The sequence below is a fragment of the Equus asinus genome, chromosome 3 (genome assembly GCF_041296235.1).
Source record: "Equus asinus isolate D_3611 breed Donkey chromosome 3, EquAss-T2T_v2, whole genome shotgun sequence".
Taxonomy (NCBI): domain Eukaryota; kingdom Metazoa; phylum Chordata; class Mammalia; order Perissodactyla; family Equidae; genus Equus; species Equus asinus.
Genome location: NC_091792.1, coordinates 92,792,555 through 92,814,917, shown reverse-complemented (window position 1 = coordinate 92,814,917; position 22,363 = coordinate 92,792,555). Strand labels below are relative to the sequence as shown.

General features: G+C 40.7%; 1 protein-coding gene across 8 annotated transcripts in view; it reads left to right on the top strand.

Annotated features, from left to right (window-relative positions):
- AFF1 (ALF transcription elongation factor 1) overlaps positions 1-22,363 on the top strand; it is a 174,381-nt gene that overhangs the window by 100,368 nt on the left and 51,650 nt on the right. The window lies entirely within an intron of this gene.

Here is a 22,363-nt window from a genome sequence, read left to right as displayed (position 1 = left end):
ATATAATGCTCCTACTGTTCTCTTGTTCACTTTATGGTGGGAGCTGTTCTAAATACTCTATGTGTATTAACTCATTAATTCTTACAACTCTGTCATGCAGTGGGCCCTATTATTATTGCTATTTTACTGAGAGACTTAGAGAGGTACAGAGAGATTCATTTGTCCAGGTTTACCCAGACCTTAATCCAGATCAAAGTAGTCTGGTTCGAGTCCACACCCTTAACTAGACACCTACATTATGTTGCCTTTCAAAAGAGGAAGCTGTACTGGTTTTTTTAGAGTTGACTTTTGAAGTACTTTGGGTATTGATGAGAGGCTTAGGGAGGGAAGAGACATGGAGGCAAGACATGGTGGGAAGTCTAGTAGGAGTTGCTGGATTTATGGTTAAAGGATGTTCGGTAGATGCCGAGGGGAGCAGTGGGGAGATAAGCCTGCATGGCAAAAATGGAGCCAGTTTTTGAAGTTCTCTAGTTGTTTGTTGTGTAATTTATCCAAGAACCAGTCATTAATGAAAAGTAGAAATTATTTTGGCTTCATGGCAGACGGTACATCATGGTGTTACAATTCTGTGAGACCTTGGGCAAGGAATTGACCTGGCTGTGTTGTCAGTTTATTCATCTGTACAGTGGGCTGCTCCATTGAGGTAGTCCATATGAAGTGTTTTGAACAGTGCTTGGACATAATAAGAGCTCAATTGGTGGTGCTAGGAGTGATTAGAGCTAAAATTTGAACTGGGGTTTAAGGAAAAAGGTAGGATTTAGAGGGTTAGCAAAATGAGGAATTAGCAAAGGTGGAGAAGTAGGAAGACTCTGAACATATTCTTACCTTGTTTATTGGAGCATACTTGAGAAATGTAGGTGGGATCAGATCAAAGGGTCCAGGAATTCCCGGTTAAGATGTTGTGGGTGAGTACAGCTCTAAACTTTTGACTTTTAAATGTTAAAAATAAACAAATGAAAAGTGTAGGGAAAGAAAGCATTAGCTTAGGGGTTACTGAGCTTTTAAAAACTGGTTTGCCGAGGGGGGGACACCACCGCCCTCAGCGGTTCCCACCTCCCACCCCTGCCTGATGGGTGGCCCGCATAGGGGCCGCAGGCTCGCTCCTGAAGAGCAGCTTTCCTGGAGGCTGGCAATCCCTGGTGCAAATGTTTCACTTCACAGAAGCTCATGCACTTGGAAATATTTTACTGCCTTCTCCACCGCCTTTAAGTTTCCAAAGCACTTGTTTGTTTGTTTCTCTCTCGCTTGTCACAGCAACCTTGTGCCTTAGGCAGGGCAGTTGGCACGAATCACCGTTTCCCATGCGATAGAACTGAGTCTCTGAGAAGTGTAATGATTTAAGCTGGTCACTGGCAAGATGGGGGCATGAAACCAAGACCCCTTGGCTCCCAGTTCTGGTACTCTTTCTACCAAAAAACATGGTTTCTGTGGAGTAAATCATTTGTGTAATCATTTATTTAAAGCGTTGAGTTCTCTGTTTTTTTTACGGCCTTGCCTTCCTGTCGGCGCCTGATAAATCATGCAGATGTTGGGCGGTACAGAGGATTCAAAGGAGAGGAGGATTAGAACTCAGACTCAGTTTTGCTTGCAGTGGCCATGTGGCTTGCTCTGAGGCCTTTAGCTTTGCTTCTGCCCTTTAGAGAGGAGGCCCCCACTTCCCTCCACCCGCCATGACTCAACGAGGTGTTCTTCCTCTTGCTCTTCCACCTGCGCATCCTTTTTAGGGTTTTAATACCTTTAATACCCTTATTAATTAATAAATTAATACTTTAAGGTGGTAGACGTTTCTGCCATCATTTGTCTCCTTCCTAACGGTCTGTAGTTACATTCAGGCCTTTCCTAGCTGAAAGGGCAAAACAGACCTTTCCTTGCCCCTGTGTCTTACTCTCCTTCCTTCCTTCTTGTTCCTTTCACAGCCAGATCTCTGGAGACAGAAGTAGGTAAACACTCTGTGCTGCTTCCTCTCCTCGCGTTCACTCTCTGAACCCTTTGCAGGCTGGCTTGTGTCTTCACCGCGCCTCTGTCCCTCCCCCATGGACTCCTGATGGACGAAGTCGAGGAGCGCTTTGACCCCAGCCTGCTTGACTTCTCTGTGGCTTTGACTCTGTTGGCCACCATCCCCGTGGACACTGCCCTCCTTTCTTGTCTGGTTTTTCTCCTGCCTCTTCGGGTGTCCCTTCATCTCCTCTGAGGCTGCCCTTCCCGCCCCTTCCCCAGGGCTCTTCCCTGACCATCTTCTCTCCTTCTTTCCCTGGTGGTCTCATCTGCACGTACGGTTTCAGCTACTGAAATACTGATAATCACTAAATTGATTTTTCCAGCCTAAAGCTCCAGAAAGTTTTCTGAGTGCTAGATCCTTCTATCCAGCTGCCTACTGGGCTTTTCTTCTAGATGTTGCCCCGGCACGTCAAATTCAACCTGTCTACAGCGGATTTCAGTCCGTCCGCCTTCCCCCGTACCTCTTCAACACGCAAAACCTTCTTCTCCTTCCTCCTGGTCACCAGTCTCAATTCCTTTCTGTCCCCTACTTTATCCATTTGGCAACCCAATCCTATGGATATTACTTTGTAAGTATCTGTTGAAACCTTTTTCTTTGTTCCTCACTGCCCCTTCTTTGGTTCAGATTTTTATCACTTTCTTGAACTATTACTCCTTCTTTCTAACCTGTCTTTCCTGCCTCTCCTTCTCTTCAAACTGTCTGCCACACTCGTCCACCAGAGGGTGATTTTATTATGTGAAAACTGGATCAAGTCATCCTAGTTTACGAATCCTTCGGTAAAAGTCCACGTATCTCCATGCCTTTCTTGACAGGCCTCATCCCTGTCTCTCCAGGTTTGGGTTACAGCTCTCCTGCTGGTGCTTCCTTGTCCCCACTGCAGACTTTCCCCTCTGTGCTCCTGGTGCCAGGACCTCTGTCTCAGCACTTCTCCTTGGTATCATCCTGTGTCTTCCTCCAGTGGATAGACATTTGGAGGGCAGGATCATTTGTCTCATACGCTTGTTTGTCTTTTATATTTACGCACAAGTGAGGACTGGGGCAAAACGGAGACTTTCCTGCACTGTGCTGGAGGAGTTCTTACCCAATTCACTTTGCCGTTGAGTCTGAAAGACAATCTCTTATAAATGTTAGAGCAGATGGGGGAAAAACAATTTGAGGTGGGACTAAATTTCCTATTTAGGACACTTGGGTGGGAAGCAGGCACTAAATTTAACAGTTTTTTAAAGGAATCGTTTGACTTACCATTTTCAGCCTAAGTATTTCCCAGGTCATTTGAGGCATTCTTATGTGTGGGTTTGAAAATAAACAGCCTAATCTGATCATTAGGCATTCTTAGTAGTGTTCCAGCCTCATAATTGCTGTGCTTTTCAGTATTGAGTTTAGAGATTAATCAGGTGGTTTTATGTACTAGAAAAGTTGTAAAGTAATGATTTTTGTGTATCTGTGGTGTATGCAAGGGCTTTCCTCCGTATTAAATAAGGCATGAGATTTCCTTTAGTATATTTTGGGTTTTTAAAAAATGTAAGTGGTCCATATAATAAAATTGCCGTTAATCTTGAAAAAGGATTCTCAGTTTTAAATATTTTTGCCATTGAATGAATCCCGTTTTGGGGAATGAGCCGACCATTTTGGGTCAGGACGTTAACTCTTCTAGTGCTAGGGTATCATTAATTGGTATCCTAGTAACTTAAGAATTATTGACCCTGAAAATGCCCGACTGGCAACCTGCGTTTAATTTTCTAGTATGATTAATTATCTTGCAGTAGAGGGTAACACAGAGATGCCAGGGCCCTTTAGACCCTTATATTCTCTCAAGATTCCAGTGCACTCGTTGCTAAGACCAGGGAAAACACTAGTCTGTTGTTCTGAACCTAATTGAGCCCTTTATTATGTTATGACTCACCTATAGTTCAGAGCTTTATTCCAGGCCAGTCACGTAGGATAACTACCCTGTGGTTTGTTCTGCTCACTTGGTTCGAGTCTCTGGTGATCTGTCAGGCCGCACGTGCCAATCCGCTGGAGCAGGTTTTGGCAGGAGCTTGTGCGGCAAAGAGGAGGCCATCACAGCACAGCAGCAAGGCTGCCTCATACTCTGTCCCCCCAGGCGGACGGCCTTTTCAGAATCTCTTTGGGGGACCTGAAGATGTCCATAATGTATATGCAGCTACGTGGAGCATAAAAAGAGACTCTTCTCTTCACAGTGCGTGTGTGTCCCAGTCTCTTATTTCTCCGTTTGGGAGGGAAGGAAGCATAAAGCTAACATGGGAGAGTGCTCACCCACAGAGGGACAGTGCCTTCTACGGTGTGTTGATTTAGTTGCCAACATCTAAAAATGAGTAGATTTCACATTGAAATCTGGATCTTGGGGTTTTTTTCTTTTCTTAAAAAACTGGAAGCGTTGGCAACATAGGACTTGCATTCCTGCTAAGCAACAACCGGCTGGCCCCTTAGACAGGGCACACACTCCGTGCGGCCCGGGCCTCACTGGCCTTTGGGGAGATCCAAGGGATGAGAACCCAGACACGCAAAAGACTTATCTTTTCAGAAGGATTTATGATGAAATATGTTTAATGGTAGCTAGTAGAAGTAAAAAGCAATTGATTTTCAAACTTTTAAAAGAAATTTTGTAAAGTTAAGTCCTACTTTGCTCCTTTATCTTTTGCCCTTGTTTCCAAATATGGAGATGTTTTCCTATAAGCTTTTAAATGTGTCATTCAGGCACTTATTCATATTTTAGTTAAAAAAACCCACAGGGACCGGCCCCATGGCCGAGTGGTTAAGTTCGTGCCCTTCGCTTCGGCAGCCCAGGGTTTTGTTGGTTCAGATCCTGGGCGGGGACATGGCACCGCTCATCAGGCCACGCTGAGGCGGCGTCCCACATGCCACAACTAGAAGGACCCACAACTAAAAATATACAACTATGTACTAGGGGGATTTGGAGAGAAGAAGAAGAAAAACCCAGCTATAATGTTAGCCTACTTAAGAACTCTTTTTTTTTTTTTTTTTTTTACGTTTTTGCCACTACCCAAAATCGTGGAACGTGAATTCTTAATCTTCTTGTCACCAAGTAGAAATGTGCTCACTTAATTTTCTTATGTGTCTAATGAGGAGAGGGATAGTCATTGATGTTCTTTTCACCTCTAAAATATTATGGTTCTTTTTTAAAAAGAAGTTTGAATTCTTAGCATTTGAACTCAGATTCTGTTTCCTATGCCAAGTCCAGTAGCATATCCTTTAATACCTTTTATTCTAAATTACTTTTCTTGTTTTTGTAGCAAATAATAGGAAGCCGGTTTTTGACACCCATTCAGCAAACAAGAGCTACTTTCCTTCCTTTGATCTTAGCAACATACTTTTTTTTGCGAGGTACCAACAGCCTTTATTGGTTGCAAGGGCAAGTGGAAAAGAGGAAGGGGTGTGTCAGCTCCAGCTCCTGGGTGGCTCCAGAGACTCCACCCCCAAAAGGTGATCTTAGCAATATTGATCCTGTAGTTATATGGACAACTCATGTATTAAGTTTTATAGGGTGCAGGGTTTCTACAGGGTACAAGTTTCTATACTTGTGCCAGTATGCAAGTATACTTAATTAGGACAGGGTATTATTGAAGAACTGGAGCGTGACTGTTTGGAGAATTTCCAAACTATTCTTTCTTGTTGGATGTCATTTTTTCATCTAGCTATATCATTGCAGAGAGTTTTGATGTGTTAATAGTTATTTATAACTAGGGATGAATAATAAGTATATAATAGAACACGTAACCCATGGAATGCTAAAAACTTTTTGGGTGTTGGAGGGAAGGAAGATATATTTTCTTTGTTTTTATTTGCTTTTTGGCTAATTAGATGGGACTTTTAAGTGTTATAAGTAGTGGTTAAGAGCATGGATTTTGCATTATGGAAGGTTTGGGTTTGAATCTTGTCTTCACTTCATATTAGCTGTTAGCCCACAGGCAAATTAGTTAAAAATTACTGCTCTAACCTAAGTTTCTTATCTGTAAAATAGAAATTATAATAGAATCTTCCTCATAAGGTGAGAAAATGTACCTGAAACCCTTAGATCAGTGACTGGCATGTAGTAGATGTTTAATAAATAGCTGCTGTATCTATATCATTATTATCATGGTTATTTTAACACTGTCAAAATGTCTGAGTAAATGTAATAGATTCGCCTCTTTGCCTTGGCTTAGAATCTGAAATTTGGGTTTATAGTTTTGAGTGTTAAGTCTTTGAAGAAATAGAAATGGGAGTTGATGTTTCTAACGGGTGGCGCTTTGGAATCAGGATACCTGGGTTCATTTTCTTCCACTTTTACATGGCACAGTTCTACCTGAGCCACAGGGCTGTTGGAAAGATGAAATGGGATATATTTGCCTAGCATATAGTAGACTGCGAGATGTCCCGCCTCTGTTGATGTGCATGAATGTAAAAGCAAACTCTCAGCGTAGGAAAATTATATATTACCCATCTTAAAATTGTCCTTATTGGCTTTACAACTATGTTTAGAGGTCACCAAGATCCTAAGAAGTGTCCTAATGTTTTGGGTTCATTTGAGAACTCAGTTGTTTTGGTGAAGTAATGAAATTCTGTGTCATAGGTTTAATTTTACTCAAGATTTAAAATATAATGCTTTTTTAAATAAGAGACTTGAGTAAGTATTTTGTGCCACTAATAAAGTGTTGGGTGCCTGCTGTATTTTCAGAATTTCAGAATTGTATTAGTTGCTGTGAGAACTATGTGGGGCTAGTTCCAGCCTGTGAAGAGCTTTCACTTGTACTAGCGCATCAAGACACATATGGAAAAAGAATTATGGTACTGAACCGCAGATCAGATAGTGTTAATTTTGTGGTCTGGGTTACCAGTCCAATAAGGACAGGTGTGAGTAGGCATATTTTCATGTAATTCGTGAAGGCTTCCTGAATCTGATAAAGAGGATGAGCGATGCTTGTTTAAACTAATCAAGTAGGATGAGTTTATGAGGTAGGGGTTTCACCACAACTTTGCTTACAAAAAAAGTCAACAAAGTGTCCCAAAACATCCATTCAGCTTTTGGGTCAAATAGTATTATTAGTATGTGAACTTCTGAAAGACTATAGGGGCATCAGTCTCTATTTTATGTATCTTAACGTGAGTTAGAAAAAATATATATACCACCACATCAAACCCAGGGTTTCGTAAATATTGTTACTTAGGATGAGGCCAAATAAAAAAGTGAGCTGATCATGAGTTGATTTAAAGAAAATAGTACAGGTAGTATTACAGTATGATATCATTCTCAAGATAGTGTGCAAATGACTGAAGTTTGGGTAAAGTGGTTTTTAGACTATACTTTGATTCCTGAAGGAAAGAATTTATAAAGTTCGGTTAGAGATGGGGCAGTGTGATAGAAGAAAAAAAAAATTTGAGGCCTGGAGGTGACTTAAAACGTTTCCTTGTCTTTGCCAGTGAAGGACCTCTTCATGCTTGAAGAACTTTCCTCAGTTCAGAGCTAAATTTTCTCCATTATTTTCTTCTCCCCTTCCTCCACACCCTCCATTCAACTGGTGCTTAATAAATGTTTCTATTACTGGCAGCTGCTACTGCTGCTAATACCATACTGTAGGAATTTTTCTTGAGTGAGGAATATCTTTCAGGAGACTTGTGATAATACTGTTGGAAATTCGTTTCTGACTGTGCCAGCAGGTTGTCCTGCAAGTTATTTGGTATGTAGGATTTGAGGAGACTGGGGCTGGACTCTGAACATTTTCAGAGGTGAAAACAGTATGAGGGCCGTAGGTTTTCTTCAGGATGTCAGAATAGGGTAGAGTATCACTACATGGTGATGAAGATATAGCTGATTTTGCTGAAAAGATTACAGCCTGTGTTTTATTTCCCTTGCTCACAGACCTAATAATTATTTATTGATTGGCACTGTGGGATAGATCATGGCATTCATCCTTAAGAGCAGGTCTCATGCCAGAAGCCTCAGGATGGAGAAATTCTCAATAATGCTCTAGTAGTTGGTTAAGTAAACCCCAGGGTTTGGCTTTCTAGTGGCCCTTCAGTGACCTGTGGAGTCTGTAAGGGGGTGATCATGGAGAAGGGCAGTGTGGACATAACCAGCTCTTGCTTTCCCCTCCTAGCCCTGGAACTTTTCTCAGGGGAAGGTTTCTTGTGCTCTCTCCTTGTCCAATAAATGGTTCTACTGAGGGGTGTCCTGGAGGCAGTCTCAACTGAACCCTCAAGGCTTATCAGCACTCGCCTGGTGGACAGCACCGCAGCCCCTGCCCTGGCTCCCTCCAGCCTCCTAGCCCCCAGGGCCCAGGATCCCAGCCTCTGCAAATTACCATGTTTTCCCCACATTAATTAACTCAGATTTATTAGAAACATATTGCAGACACAAGTGTCCAGTAGGTGATGGCTTCTTCAGAGGTTGAGAGACTTTGGCTGTTTAAGGATAAATCAGAGGGAGGTGCGAACAAGGATTGTACTATGCAGTTATTAAAGGTATAACATTTGTTGTCATTCCTTCCTTCAGCATTCCCTTCCCCCTTCCAGAGGCAGTTTTCATAGATATAAAAGTTGGGATTGGGTGATAGTGTGGAGAAGTGGGAAAAGTTTAGTAGAATGGAAGAAAGAGGGAAAAAGACTGAGATTTTTGTGTCATTGTAACATAATATAATAATAAAAATGATGTCCATGTTTTATTGAGAATGTACTGTGTACATACTGTGTACTGTGTTTAAGCTCTTCCCATGCAGTGAGCTTAATAGCTGGTCCCCGGCAGAGCCATGGCTGAAAGCTGTGTGTCTGACTCAGAACCTTGCTCATAAGCACTACCCTGAACCTACCAGAACCACTGCGGGTGACTTGGAGGAATTTGAGATTTTTGAGAATTCCCAAGTTTTCAAAATCTACTCCGGTTTCTCTCATAAACAGCAAAAAAGAGCCTACCTTCGCAAGAATTAGTGTGTGCGTCCGGGCAAGTAGTGAGTGGTAAGCTGCGGTGAGAAGTGGTTTCTGGGGTGTTGGAGTCACGTTTGTGGCTAAGCAGGATTACAAATCCATGCATGTTATGGGATTTCAGGGCTCTCGTTAAATCCACAATGTCAAGGACCTTTTGGATGTATTTTTAGTGGCCCTAAGTATTGCCCAGGCTTTTCTGCTTCTATAAACTCCAGGTAGAGACTTGATGAGAGCAGCAGGTCAGCCTGCCCTTCGTAGCTGGAACTCAGTGCCTATAGAATGTCTTTGAAAACATGTGTTTCTAATATGTCAAAATTGGTTTGGCCAAAAAGAAAATCGTAGCCTGATTTGTTTAAAGGAACAAAAATATCTACAGGCCGAAGTTTGAATGCACAGAGCATGGTTCAATTCTTAGTTGACTTTTATGTATTTTCTTACTCTGATTTTTATTTCCTGTCGATGTGCTAGATAAAAAGTAAAATTATATGCAGAACATCATACTACCCATTAAAAGTTTTATTTTTTTGTTAGGTTTTTTTCTTATGTATAAAATTACAGTGTTATGAACTACTTTAATGAGTAATTTCAGTAAAATACTAAGATGACTGTGTTGAGGGATAAATAAAAAGAACTCAGGACACTTAAGACCGTTTGTTTTGAAATTCATAATGTTGGGTTTACTTAAATGAATTTTTTTTCTCTAGACATTTTGGGTTCCTTTGCCATTGATGTATGTGTCTGTCTGTATGTTTGTTTATGAGGTTGGGCTGTAGTGTGAGCATGAAGATTGGCCTACCTACTCCATGAATAAATTGCCCTTATATCGTATCTTACTAATACGTATTTACACATAATACATGGTGATGGAATTAGTTATGTAGGAAATTGTGAACTAAATGGGATTTTTAGTTCAGACACGTCCTCAGGTATAAGCATGCAGGCACACTACTTATTAGGCTGGGTTTAATAGAAACTCCCACTGGTGTCTTAAATATTTTGCTTATGTACTATCAGCTGCCTTAAATCCTGTAGATTTTTATATCCATCTTGAAAGCTTAAGGAAAGAGTAAGGATTAAACCACTGTGGGGGTCTTCCCATCCCTGGTGTTGCAGGGAGATGGGAGGAGTGGAGGATTGCCCATTTCATAGAGATGTATGTTTTTAAACTCTGAGCATGGTGCTTTGCACAAGTCAAAACTGCCAAAGGGACAGATGTTGCCAATTTCGAATGTACAGGGGGAAGGCAAATATTGCTAAGCAACAGTGTACTTGAGAGAGCATTTTTAGGAGCAGAGCCAGGGGAGTTGTGCCTGGGAGCACTCGCCGCTTCTTATGGCTCAGTACGAGGGAAGAGATTAAAAGTTCTTTCCTGTCAGGGCCGCCATTGCAGCCGCCAGCACGAAAGACAGTGACCTAGTGGCACCGATTAGGGCTGGCAAGGGGATGTATGAAAACAGGAAAGCTTTTTTGCCATGTAGGAAGGCAGTAAGACATGTTCACGGAGGTAAGTGCCCCACAGTGCACAGCAGCCCCACAGTAAGTATGAGTAAGTGCAAGCCTGAAGATAGGTGGGGAAGACGGCAGAGAGTGAGGCCTCCCAAGAAAACCTCCCTCTCTCTTCCGGCCACCTTTTCTCTCCCTCCCTCCTCCCCTTCCTTGCTGTTCTCCCTCCCTCCTCCCCTCCCTCCTTTTCTTCTATTTTGCCTCCTCTGTTAGAGGCTGACATCAGAGAAGGATCAGAGGACCCTCTGTAGTTCAGTGCTGCTGTGTACATGACCTTATAAACAAGGTAAATAAGCTTTCCAGCCACAGGTATTCGGCCCCTCCCATGTCCCCTCCCTTGGTATACACTTGATAGGTAACAGACAGGTGGTGTGGTGTGGCTTTTTTTTTTCTTTGGCTGCCACTAGAGGCTTGGAATACCTCTTGAGATTTGCATGGTTGTTGGTTTGGATTATGGATTTTCCTTTCTCTCCCTGTCTCTTTCTTTCTAATGAAATAATAGAGTAAGAGTAGAGAGAGTATAATGTTATAGTTTCGTGTGTGTACAAAATCACAGCATATTTCTGACAATGCATTTTAAAGAAATTAAAAAATAAAAATTTTTTAAGTATACCATTCCATACCACTTAGATACTTTGTCCATCTTTCAAGCTCTGGTCTTGAACTTCTGGATCGTTGGCAGTTGCTTTTTTCTTTTGTCTTCCTAAAGTCAGGGTACAAATTGAAGCTATTGGCAGTTTAAAAGCTTGAACGTGTGTGTGGATACACATGTGCATTCTCTCATCCCCTCCAGCCCCTGCCCTCCCCCCCCTCCTTCCCTCTCTCTGCATCTCTCTCCCCACTCCTCCTTGGCTTTTGTTGGTTTGTTTTTGTTTTTCAGCAGACAAATGGAATTTCAGTCAAGTTTAAAACATCGTGGAGCTCCTACCCAAGTTTTAATGTTTAAGTAGTGCTGATTTCCACTGGTGTAAGACTGTTTCAAAGTAATCTTACTCCAGTGCAGGCAGGTGTAGTAGATAAATTTTAATGTTCTTATAGCTTTATGATTCTCATTAACTCAGCGTGGTTTGTGGTCACATAGTCTGTATATCTGGGGTATGAATTTATGTGATGAAAGGCTGGTTAGAGAAGATGATAACGTTTCCATTTTTCCCCCTTGGAAGATAGAGTTTGTTTACCTTAAGGTTAAGCAGCAGTCCATCTTCTGTCATCCAGGAGAGAGCTGAGAAATGGGGCAGAAGTAACAAGAAAGGAGAGAGAGCCCTCAGGTTGTTGTGGTGCAAACTCTTCCTTGATTGATTTGAATTTAGTTATATCTTTTGGCTTTTTTTTAGTGGGAACTACGTCATAAAATGAGTCGGGGACATGTTACCCCCAGACTTATGGAGCAATAGAGTTTTCTAGTGACTTACATCCCTCACGGTTAATTTTTTTAAAGAAACTGGTCTGTTTTGTCCCACAGAAAGCTTTTGACACAATTTTATTAAGGAAACAACTTTTTGACATTGAGATGCCTTGTAAGAGTTTTACCTAAAAGAGATAATAAGGCAGAAGACTTACCTGCTCAAGAGCCAATCTAAAACTTTTTAGGTTCATTTAATGCTGCTTGGTAGACAGCATTATTGTGGCCATATAAATAATACTGCTTATTTTTACAGATTTGGCTATCTACCAATTAAAGAACTTCAAGTAGAAAGGATTTTTTTTTTTTTTTTTTTTGCTTTTCCTCTCCAAATCCCCCCAGTACGTGGTTGTATATTTTAGTTGTTGGTCCTTCTAGTTGTGGCAGGATCTTTTTTTTTTTTTTATGGCATGTGCCCCTCCTGCAAACTGGCAGTGTGATACTGACAGTGTCGGGGAAGAAGTGAAGCAGGCTCCAGGAGCACTTCTGCAGCGGGCCGAGCGCCGCGTGTATGCAGCAGTCAGGAGGGTATGCAGCAGTCAGGAGGGCCGCAGTTGGGTTTATGTAGAGCTGAGGTAGAATTTCCCTCTGCAGGTTTGACCCTCCCATCTTTAAAGGCAATCTCCAAGGGGAGTTGCTTTTGTTGTTACTGTTGGAATGATGGCCTGTTTTTCATATTCTCTCTTCTCTGGCACCTAGATTCTGTATTCTAGAAAAGTTTAGAAGGAAAGGGAGAACAGGAATGACAGTAAATGTAAGAAGATTGGCAGTTAGGACACATGTGGTTGCATTGGAGTCTTGGGCTAAGGGCTCTGGATTAAAATCAAAAGAGTAATTTTAAAACTTCTTGATTGCATGTGTGCGTCAGTGTGAGGGGATGAGAAGAGAGAAGGGCTGAGAGAAATATATTGAGATAGAGGAAGATGTGAGGAGAGTCACTGCTTCATGTTTCCTAAAGGGGCATAAAGCTACTCTTCCCTACTATAAATTCCCTACTATATATTTTAGAATTGTGGGTATATATAATATGAAAGCTTAAAATGCTTTAAATTCAGCAGGTATTAGAGTACACTTATTTTACAAAGATAATTTTCTCCTTGGCACATATTAAATACCTATTTAAAATAAATTCAAGAGTAACTCTTTTATGTGTATTTATCTACCCTGCCCCTTGTGTATGTGACTAAATATTTATTTAAAGCTTTGTTATTAAACATATTTTCACATTTATCAGTTCAGTAAATCAGTTTATAAGATGAACTTTGCCGGAAGTCCGATGCAATTTGTCTGTACTTTCAGACCAAACTTACAAAGATAATGCAAGAAAAGGAAATGATTATTGTCTACCTGAGATTCAGTGGAATTAGTAACCTTTGTGTTTTTTTCTCAAAAATGAAGGACTGAATCTGGTGTTTAATAGATTATAGAAAAGCAAAATAGTCTCTTAAATGCAGGTGCTCTTGGATGATAGGATTAAATAAGTGATTTATAACTATTCATAATATTATCATATTAAATGAGTGGTACTTTCCCAGAATAATCTTTGGCCTTTTTTCTAGACCCTGGCAAGTAACTTGTTTGTTTGTTACCCAACATTAAAGCCAAAAAAAGGACTCGTTCAGCATTACGATGGAAAGGGCAAGGCCATCTTTCTTTGCCTCCTCTCCTGTGTTTGTTGTCGTCTCAGTAATCCCCAGGGTAGTTTGAAGCTCAGATTGTTTCCTCAGAGTATATTTGCCTCTAGCCTACCTGTTAGTCTGTTAGTAATTTTCTTTTTTTTTTTTTCCTTTTCCTTGAGTTCTGTTTTTCGTTTTTAAAAATCAAGGATTCCTGGAGACAGACAGGCAACCAACACCTAGCCCAGAGGGAAGTGTTGAGATTACTGCTGGAATAAACCCAGGATAAAATCGTTATGTCCTCGCAGACAAAGCATGGATTAAATGGTTTATCTTATTTATATGACTTCAGTTTCTTTCAACCTCATCCAGAAACTGATGGAAAGTTTTTTTCCTGCTGCCTCTATAGTCTGAGCTTATGCCCAGCTATGAAAAAAAATGTCCAGGCGCCCTATGAAACGTAGAATTAGACATGGATCCTGCACATTATTTGCCATTTAACTTTGATAGACACATACACTCAAAGAAGGAGCAGTAATACAGGTTTATGTATCTATAAATCCAGACATGGTTGACAAAGTAATTTAGTAGTGTTGTTTTAGACCCAGAACCATCAGTTAATATGATTTGTGTGAGAGCAACTCGTGTGTGTATGTGTGTGTGTGTGTGTGTGTTTGTTGGGGGGGGGGCAAATGGGGATGGAGTAAGCATAGTCACAAAACAGTGCACACTGCAGTTTAACATCTTCCCTGCAGTGATATATTTTAATTGAAAGACTACTCATGATTTGCAAATTAATGTACCCTCTCAAAAACAAAAATTGAATCCTTCTTAAAAAAAAAAGCACTCTAAAGGTTGTTTTAGTGAGTAGAATTGGTTGTGGAAGGGGAGACAGATCATATAGTTGGGGATATTTGAAAGAACTTGTCAGTTTATTATCACTGGAATGGAACCAGTGTCTAGACTTGTCCTTTGTGATCCTTTTTTTTTTAAAGCAGTGCCTTTTTAGCCAGTCTCACTAAATCATTCATGGCTGCTACACCCACAATGGGCTTCATGGGGTCTCATGTGATTTTTCGTCAAAGGCACAGTGTTTTAGAATCTCAGACCATTGGGAATTTCTGATTCCTTATTACATGGTGAATGGTAATGGTTCACAGTCAAAAGTTAGAAAGTTGGTGAATATCTGAGATCAGACATATTTACTGTTAAGCAGTGGTAAGTTTTTTACATTTGTTTTTCATCCAGGTACTTTGTGTTTAAGTCAATTTAAATCTATCTCAGGTATACCCCACCTCTCTTAATTTGTACACCAAGAAGCTAGTTGACATATGTCATAAATAATATCTATTGAAGACATTTCTGCATATGATACACCAACATAAATAGTATTTTTTTTTAAAAAATAGGAACTATTTCATGTGACTGTACAGAAGCCTTGAAAACATTAAAATTTACAGTCATGTGATCTCATGAAATATAGTAGTAATAAAATAAATGAAACCAGCACTTTTATTACTCATTTCATATTCATTTGTATATTTATATCGAGTAAGTGTTTACAATTATATATGTGGAGAACAGCTACTCACTGTTCTTATTTTCATTTATTTAAATTGGATCTTACAAACTAGATCCTAGATTTTGTAATTAAAAGATGCCTTCTTTTAATAGAGATCAAAGCAGAATTTCCAGAATATTTTAAGTAGTTCAATTAATACAAATTATGAGCTTTTATAAGTATTTATATACTTTGGAAAAATAATCTTTATGGCACTAATTAAAGCAAATTACTTCACTGGTGAAGTCAAATAACTTCTGGAAAAGAAAAATAAACTCTAATTGTCCACATCAATCTTTAAAGCGCTGAGAGTTCGAAATACTTCTTCCTCTAAGATTTTGTAAATTTTAATAATGATATTTTGGGGTTTTCTTCTTTTCATTTTAAGCCCATTTTTGCTTTAGTCGGTGAAAGACAGACTAGAAGATAATACATTTTGCCTATAAAAGAGCAGTTTACCTAATGGTGAATTTTTAAAATATTAGGGATATTAGCTCTTACTTAATAAGTGAATTGGGGTGCTAGCACGTCTTCCAAGCTTCCAGCATTCTCTTTCAGTGATTATCCTGGAGCACTTCTTGACCTCCTGTCTCAAGGAGACACGTGCCCTTCCTTTACCCACCCAAGCCTGCCTGATGTACCCACTTCCCCACCAATCGTGATCTCATGTTACTGTAACATCTGAACCTTTGCTCTCTGAGCCATTCTTCTGCCCAAACTGCACATAGGCAACTAACTATTCCTTGGGTGAAAAACGTCTAATTGGATTGGCAGTGATGGAATTTAGTTATAAGAAATAGTAGGTTTTTTTTTTTGAATTGAGGATTTCTGTATCTTAAAAAATATCGTTCTTTGAAGTTGCCTGGAGTTTTACAAATGTGAGAAACACACCTTGCTTCCAATATATAGAAAAACATGGAGAATTCACTATGAAATACTCCACAATTGGCTGGCTCATGTTTTTTCAGTTTTGTTGGAGATGCCATGAGATGACAAAATCAAATTAATTCATTTCATAAATATTTACTTGCATATCTGTGTTAGTCCAGAATGATGCTAAGGCCCTGGGAGATACAGAGAGGAGTAAACCCCAGTCCTGTGCTGGGGGAAGCCAGGCTGGGGAGACAGAGCAGCGGGGGTTACCATTCAGAGCTGAAGGTGGGTGGGGAGCCAAGGGGAAGGGAGACTTTCAGAAAAGGGCAGCCAGGGCTTGCTACCACTCCCTCTTTTCTAGATCTTCCACTATGAGCAGAATTGCTTGGTATTTCCACAATAAATTTTTGTGGGACAGTAAATATAGGTGACCTATAGATTCCTCATTATTTAGAATAATCTTCTCCTTTATCAATCTCTTTCCCTTTCTTGAAAAATTTATTTGGAGAACTGTAGAGATTTCTGCGGTTAGCGTAACGTTAATTGTGATAGGTAGCCTTCACGCCTGGCAAACAGTTAGGAGTTAAAAAGAGGCTTCCTGGGAACATGAGAGTAATTCTTTGCTACACAATCTATAGCCCCCCCACCCCCCCAATTTGTACTATAAATGTGCCCATAAAGCTGTCCAGGGATTTTAAAAATTCTTATCCTAAAATACTGGGTGTGGAAATAGACGTTTAGATAGTTGCCCAAAGGGGATGATGCTTCTGAAGAAGTAATACTGCCAGCTCCTTTATCCTTTTCCAGCCGAAGTAGGCACACCCAGGCAGTGTTTGCGTGTTGTTGGAGTAGGCTGAGCTCTTTGGGTAATTTATTGTGTATTCACAGAATAAAATTAAGTTTATGTCAAAACCTTGCTCAGGCAGGCCTTTTGGTTCCTTCGCTAAGCTTTCTCTTGGCAAGGCTGGTTATGGTGTCTTAATGATCAATGCTTGAATTTATTTGTGTGGCATTAGCTTTAATGTGTATTGTCTTATTTCTCTCTCACAACAATCCTATCAGGCTTTGTATATTTCAGATGCATCTGCTCAGTATTTAAGCGTGACTGATTAAAAAAGAGAGAGAACCAAAAAAATGCACCTTTTTCAAGGACTTTGTAGTCTAGTTTGGGAAATGAGTGAATTAGCCAGGAAGCACTGGACCGGCACCTGACAGCAAGTCCCAGGCTTCCCCAGGAGCACCTCCCAGGCTCTGAGGGAAGGCTGACTGGAAATTGGTGAACAGTGCGTTGTGCCAAGTCTTAGATGGGGCAAGCCCAGGGCACCGAGGACGAAGCTGGGGACAGATTTACACAGGTGTGTGTTTGGGAGAAGGAAGGTTACACAGAGGAAGGCTAGTGGAAAGTAAACACGAATGTGGCAGAAGACATTTGGCTGTACTCTGAGTAAAAATTTTTATCCCTGTGTTTTTTTTTAATCTCAATCTAATTTTTGTGTTTTTACTTATGAATAGATAATACATTTTGTGATTCAGAATTTAAAAGGTAAAAAGATACACGGTGAAAATCTTCCCACTCCTCTATGCTGCAGCCACCCAGTTCTCCTTTCTACGAGTAATTGATGTCATAGGTTCTTTGTCATAGCTGCATAGTATTTCTGTGTAAAGGACACGTACCAGTTTTCTTAGCCAGTTACCTCTGGAGGAGCTTTTAGCTTGTTTCCAGTGTCTTTTTGCAAACCAGGCTGAAGTGAGTAACATTGTACGTATGTCTTTTTGTGCACGTAGGGGTTAGCTAGAAGGCAGGTTGCTGGGGCACAGTATGGGACATTAGAGTTTGGTGGCAGTTGCCAAATTGTTGTCTTCAGAGGTTGTGCCGCTTTACCCTCCCACTCACCACCGTGTTCACGGGCCTGTTTCCCCACGCCTGTTGCATAGACACAGTGTTATTCTCAGTCTTTCTTTTTTGTTTTGCCAATCTGATATGTGAAAAACAGTTTCCAAGAGTAGTCTTAATGTTTTTAAGGAGAAAGCAATGCAAAATAATTTCCTTTTGGCTCCTACTGTGTTTGTTTCCATGTAACTTGTTAATTAAGATGTTGTCTTACAACTCAGACAAGCTACAGTGTTTAGTAAGTCTCTAAAGCTCTAAAAATTGGAAGTTTATTTTCATATTCTGAGTCTGAAAACATACCAGCAAATGTTCATTGGTTGCCCGTGTGGCAGGCAGCGTGCGATTGGTGATTCAGCAAGGTGGGACTGGCTCCTTTCATGGAGCTTACGATCTAGAAGAAGCAGACATGAGACACCGTGAGGTGCTTTGACAGGAAAGCACAGACAGCTGTGGGAGCCCACGCACAGTTTTGGGAGTGAGGGAATCAGGCACTGTTTTCCAAAAGATGTTTTTTAATCTGCAACCTGAAGTTGAGGCAGAAGTTATCCTGACACTGGTGAGAGAGGGAAAAATGTGATTTGTCTAGCTAGATGGGGGTAGGTGAGCAAGAAGTAGACACAGTCAGGCGCCTCATAGCGATGTGTCAGTCAACGACGGACCTCGTATGCAGCGCTCCCATGAAATTAGTGCCGTATGACCTAGGTGTGTAGGAGGCTATACCATCCAGGTGTGTGTAAGTGCACTCTATGATGTTTGCACAATGACGAATCGCCTAATGACGCATTTCTCAGAATGTATCCCCGTTGCTAAGTGATGTATGATTGTACTACAGACTGAACCATAACCCAAAAGGTGACATACATTTGAAGAAAAACAGTGTGGGCATTTGTTTTAATCTTTTAAAAATTAAACTGATAGAGAACCTGTTGGGCTTTCTTTAAAAGCTGTCACGGTATTAAAAAATGTCTTGATAACATTGGTACCGTGTATTATTTCACGTATCAGTGCCTTTTGATAGTTTGTAAAGTTTCACATTTGACCTTCATACTAACCCTGTGCAGTTAGGTTTGCTAATATTATCCCTTATCACCATGAGGAAATAGTCCCAAAGGAGTTGAATCCTCTCAAGGATTGCAGAACCAGTCCTCAGCAAAGCCAGAAGTAGAATCCAAGATCTTTTGGCTTCCTTTGTCAGCATGCTGTGTCTGTGCTCTCTGCAGTTCCTGGTTAGTGATAACTAAGCCTTTCTGAGAACAGCGTTGTTATAAAAGTGCTGCTCTGTTGAAACTTGAGAGACTTAAAACACAATAACGTAAGAGCCTCCTGATCTCAGTGGTGAGGTGTATTTCTTCTGTCCGGCTCTTTTTAGCTTATTTGAAACAAACTGTGCCACACTTAGGAGACATTTACTAACATATTTTATTTTGGTATCGGTGCATTTCCTTATGATTACACAATGTCATTCCAAGAGGAGTGAGAAATCACATTGCTGCCTTTTCTGGTCTGAAGCACCGTCGTAGTAAGAGGCAGTTAAATCTGAATGCCAAAATGCTTCCTTGTACAAACAAAAGGAAAACATTGCTCTTTAAAAAATGGCTTGGGGCATACATAGGACAACTGGGATCATATCCCCCCCTGAAAATGCTGATGTGTTTGTTTATGGTTTTTGGAGAGGTGGTATAACAAGAAGCCAGGAGCAGTCACTTGAGAGCCCTGTGTGACCTTGGACGTGTAACTTAATTCTCTAGAATTCAGTCCCATTTTAAAAACTGGGGTAATACTTAGCACAAAGGTTGATGTGGGAATTAAATACAGCATTATACAAAATTCCTTATGAGATTTTTGTTTCAGTTTTGAGTTTCTGTAATAAGGATGTACCTACAGTTTGTGGGGACATTTAGTGCAGTAGCTTTTCCCCTCGCCAAGCTACTGATGGTACATTTTACAGTAGAAGGTATAAAATGGAGGAAATAATAAAATGTAAAGAGTTTAATGCAATGTCAAGTACAATATGTATTCAGTAAGTAGCTGCTATCATTTTTTTTTAATTGAATAGAATTTTGACCCCAGTGGGGAAGGGAAGTCTCTGCTGGGAGGTCTGTCTACGTACAGGACACCAGATCTGAGAGGGAGCCACAGGAAGGCAGGAGGGGAGAGCTGGTCTCCTCTGGGAACCCAACAGTGAGATTGTGGTTGTGAGTACTCACGTCTGTGTCTACACCGTTGAAGGAGAGTCAGACGGGGAAGGACCTGCAAACCAGAGCTTCTTGATCCACGCGGCTAGTGTGGATTTTTACTGTTGTTGCTTTTCATCATCGGTTGTTCTTTGAGGAAGTCTCACCCAAGGATCTTCATCCTTAACTGGCTGTGCTTCAGAGAGGCTGACTGTTTACACTTTGGCCACAGTGTTGGGGAGAGCCTGACTTCTCGGAGCAGGAGTGGCCGGACTCAGCTGGATTCCCTGTGAGGACAGTGGATTTTAAGGAAGGGATTAGGCCATGGTGGTTTGTTGAACCGCTCCTCCCTTTTTGGAAAGTCTCCTTCCAGTAGCAGACTTGGAGGTGCCGAATTGTACTGTATTAAGCAAGACAGGCTGTCCTTACAGATCTTTCTCTGCAAACACATCGGAAATACCTGTGCCCTACTCTAAGAGTCTCATTTGGGTCAGGGGAAGATGGAGCATAAAATGGGCTCATTTTATACAGACTATCTTGTAACCTCTCCTCTTTTAATATAGTTTTAAAACATGTGTTGGTACACACAAAAGTATTTGGGGTAAAAGGGCATTAACTCTAACTCTAACTCAATCTCAAACAGTTTGATGTAGATCTGTAGGGGTGGGGAGTGGGAGAGGAAAATATAAAGCAAATGTGGTGGAATGCCAACATTTGGGGAATCTGGGTGAAGGGTTTGTGGGAATTCCTTTTACTATTTTTGCAATTTTTCTGTAAGTATGAAGTGATTTCTAAAGAAAAAGTTGAAAATCTCTTGAACACCTTTCCAGGCAGGCGTGTATGTTTACATTATTGTTTTAAATCTGTATAACATACTGCTGTATGGATGCTCTATAAAGGGCGTTAGCGAGACTCCTGTTGTTGGGCATTTGGTCACTTCTAGTTATTTGTCATCATAGACAGTGCTGCTTGGAGATTTTTAAATGTGATACATCCTCACGTATTTGGAATGGAATCCCCACAGCCCTTTGAAATACTTCCATGTCCAGAATGGACCTGATAGGAAAATGCACAGTAGATTAACCAATTCATGCTTGAACCTAAGACCTTATTTAGAATTTTAAATGGGTTAAATGGTGACTGTTTAGCAATATTTATCTTACCGTGATACTAATAAGTAATAAGCTATAGAAAAATCTCTAGTCCTGGTTCATCTCATGTAATAAAGCTTTAGAAAAAAATGAATCTTCTAGTGACATGAAACATCTTGGCTAAGTGTTGAGTGATTATGAAGATCAGAAAGTCTTTTAGTGTCCTGAAGCTGTAGCTTTCTGACTTCATTTTGTTGGAAGCAGTGGGCAGATCTTTTTTTGCCCACATTCCAGTGTGCTTCACTGTTTCCTTGATTGCCAGATAGTTTAATTGGATTCCCGGTCTCATTCCAGCGACAGACAGGAGGAGGGCACTATCTGACCAGAGTCAGTAGTCATGTGCCCTGTTCTGTTGATTCACTTTCAACTTCTAGTTGTTATTTTTCCTAATGATGATGTGAAAAATCGAAACACATGTAATATAATCACATTTTACTGTCAGGTCAAAACAGCATTTGTTTCTGTTTCTGACATTCGTGCGAAAATGCTTGGTTACTAACATTTGGTCCAGTTTTTAGGCATCCCTTAATGGTTCTGAAAAACAGGAAGCAGGTAAGCAGGTGTAGATGTTGACAGCCCTACTGCCTAAAGACAGGTCCAAGAGGACCAGCAGGTAAACTACTTCCTAACTTCCAGACCCTACCTCAAATATGACCCAGTGCAAACATTTCAGTAAAATCATTTCCATGAAATTTACGTGTTTTAAAACTAGACCCAGGCAGTTCAAATTGCATTTGAATTTTGACATGTCCCTTAGATTCATTTCCAGGACAGTGTGAATCTTGTATGCTCTTTTCTTCCCTTTTCCTTCCCTACAGTAAACTGGAATGAGGGGAGTGGTGGATTAATAAACCCCAGATCAGGAATTAGCAACCAATGCCATATCAGATTACACTCAAATTAGACATGCGAATGGGGCAAAGAACCGTTTTCCGTCTGCTCTCTAGCTGTGAGGCAGCTATTGGACCAAACTGACTGGGGAGACCAGCTCTTTGTGCACAGCAGTGGCATTAACGGGAGGGTGTGTGGTATAGAACTCATCCAGGGTGTTTGGCTCATGAATTGACACAGAGAAGTTGCTATTCCATTGAAAACCGTGAAGTCGTGAGATTTGTTTCATCTCTTTAGTACTTTAGGAAAAGTACTTATTTTTAGGTTTAACTTTTCCATTTTTTTGCACTTAAAAATATAAAGACTATGAAAATAACATTTCCTAGACACACTCTGTGGTGGGAATACCAGCAGCTGTCA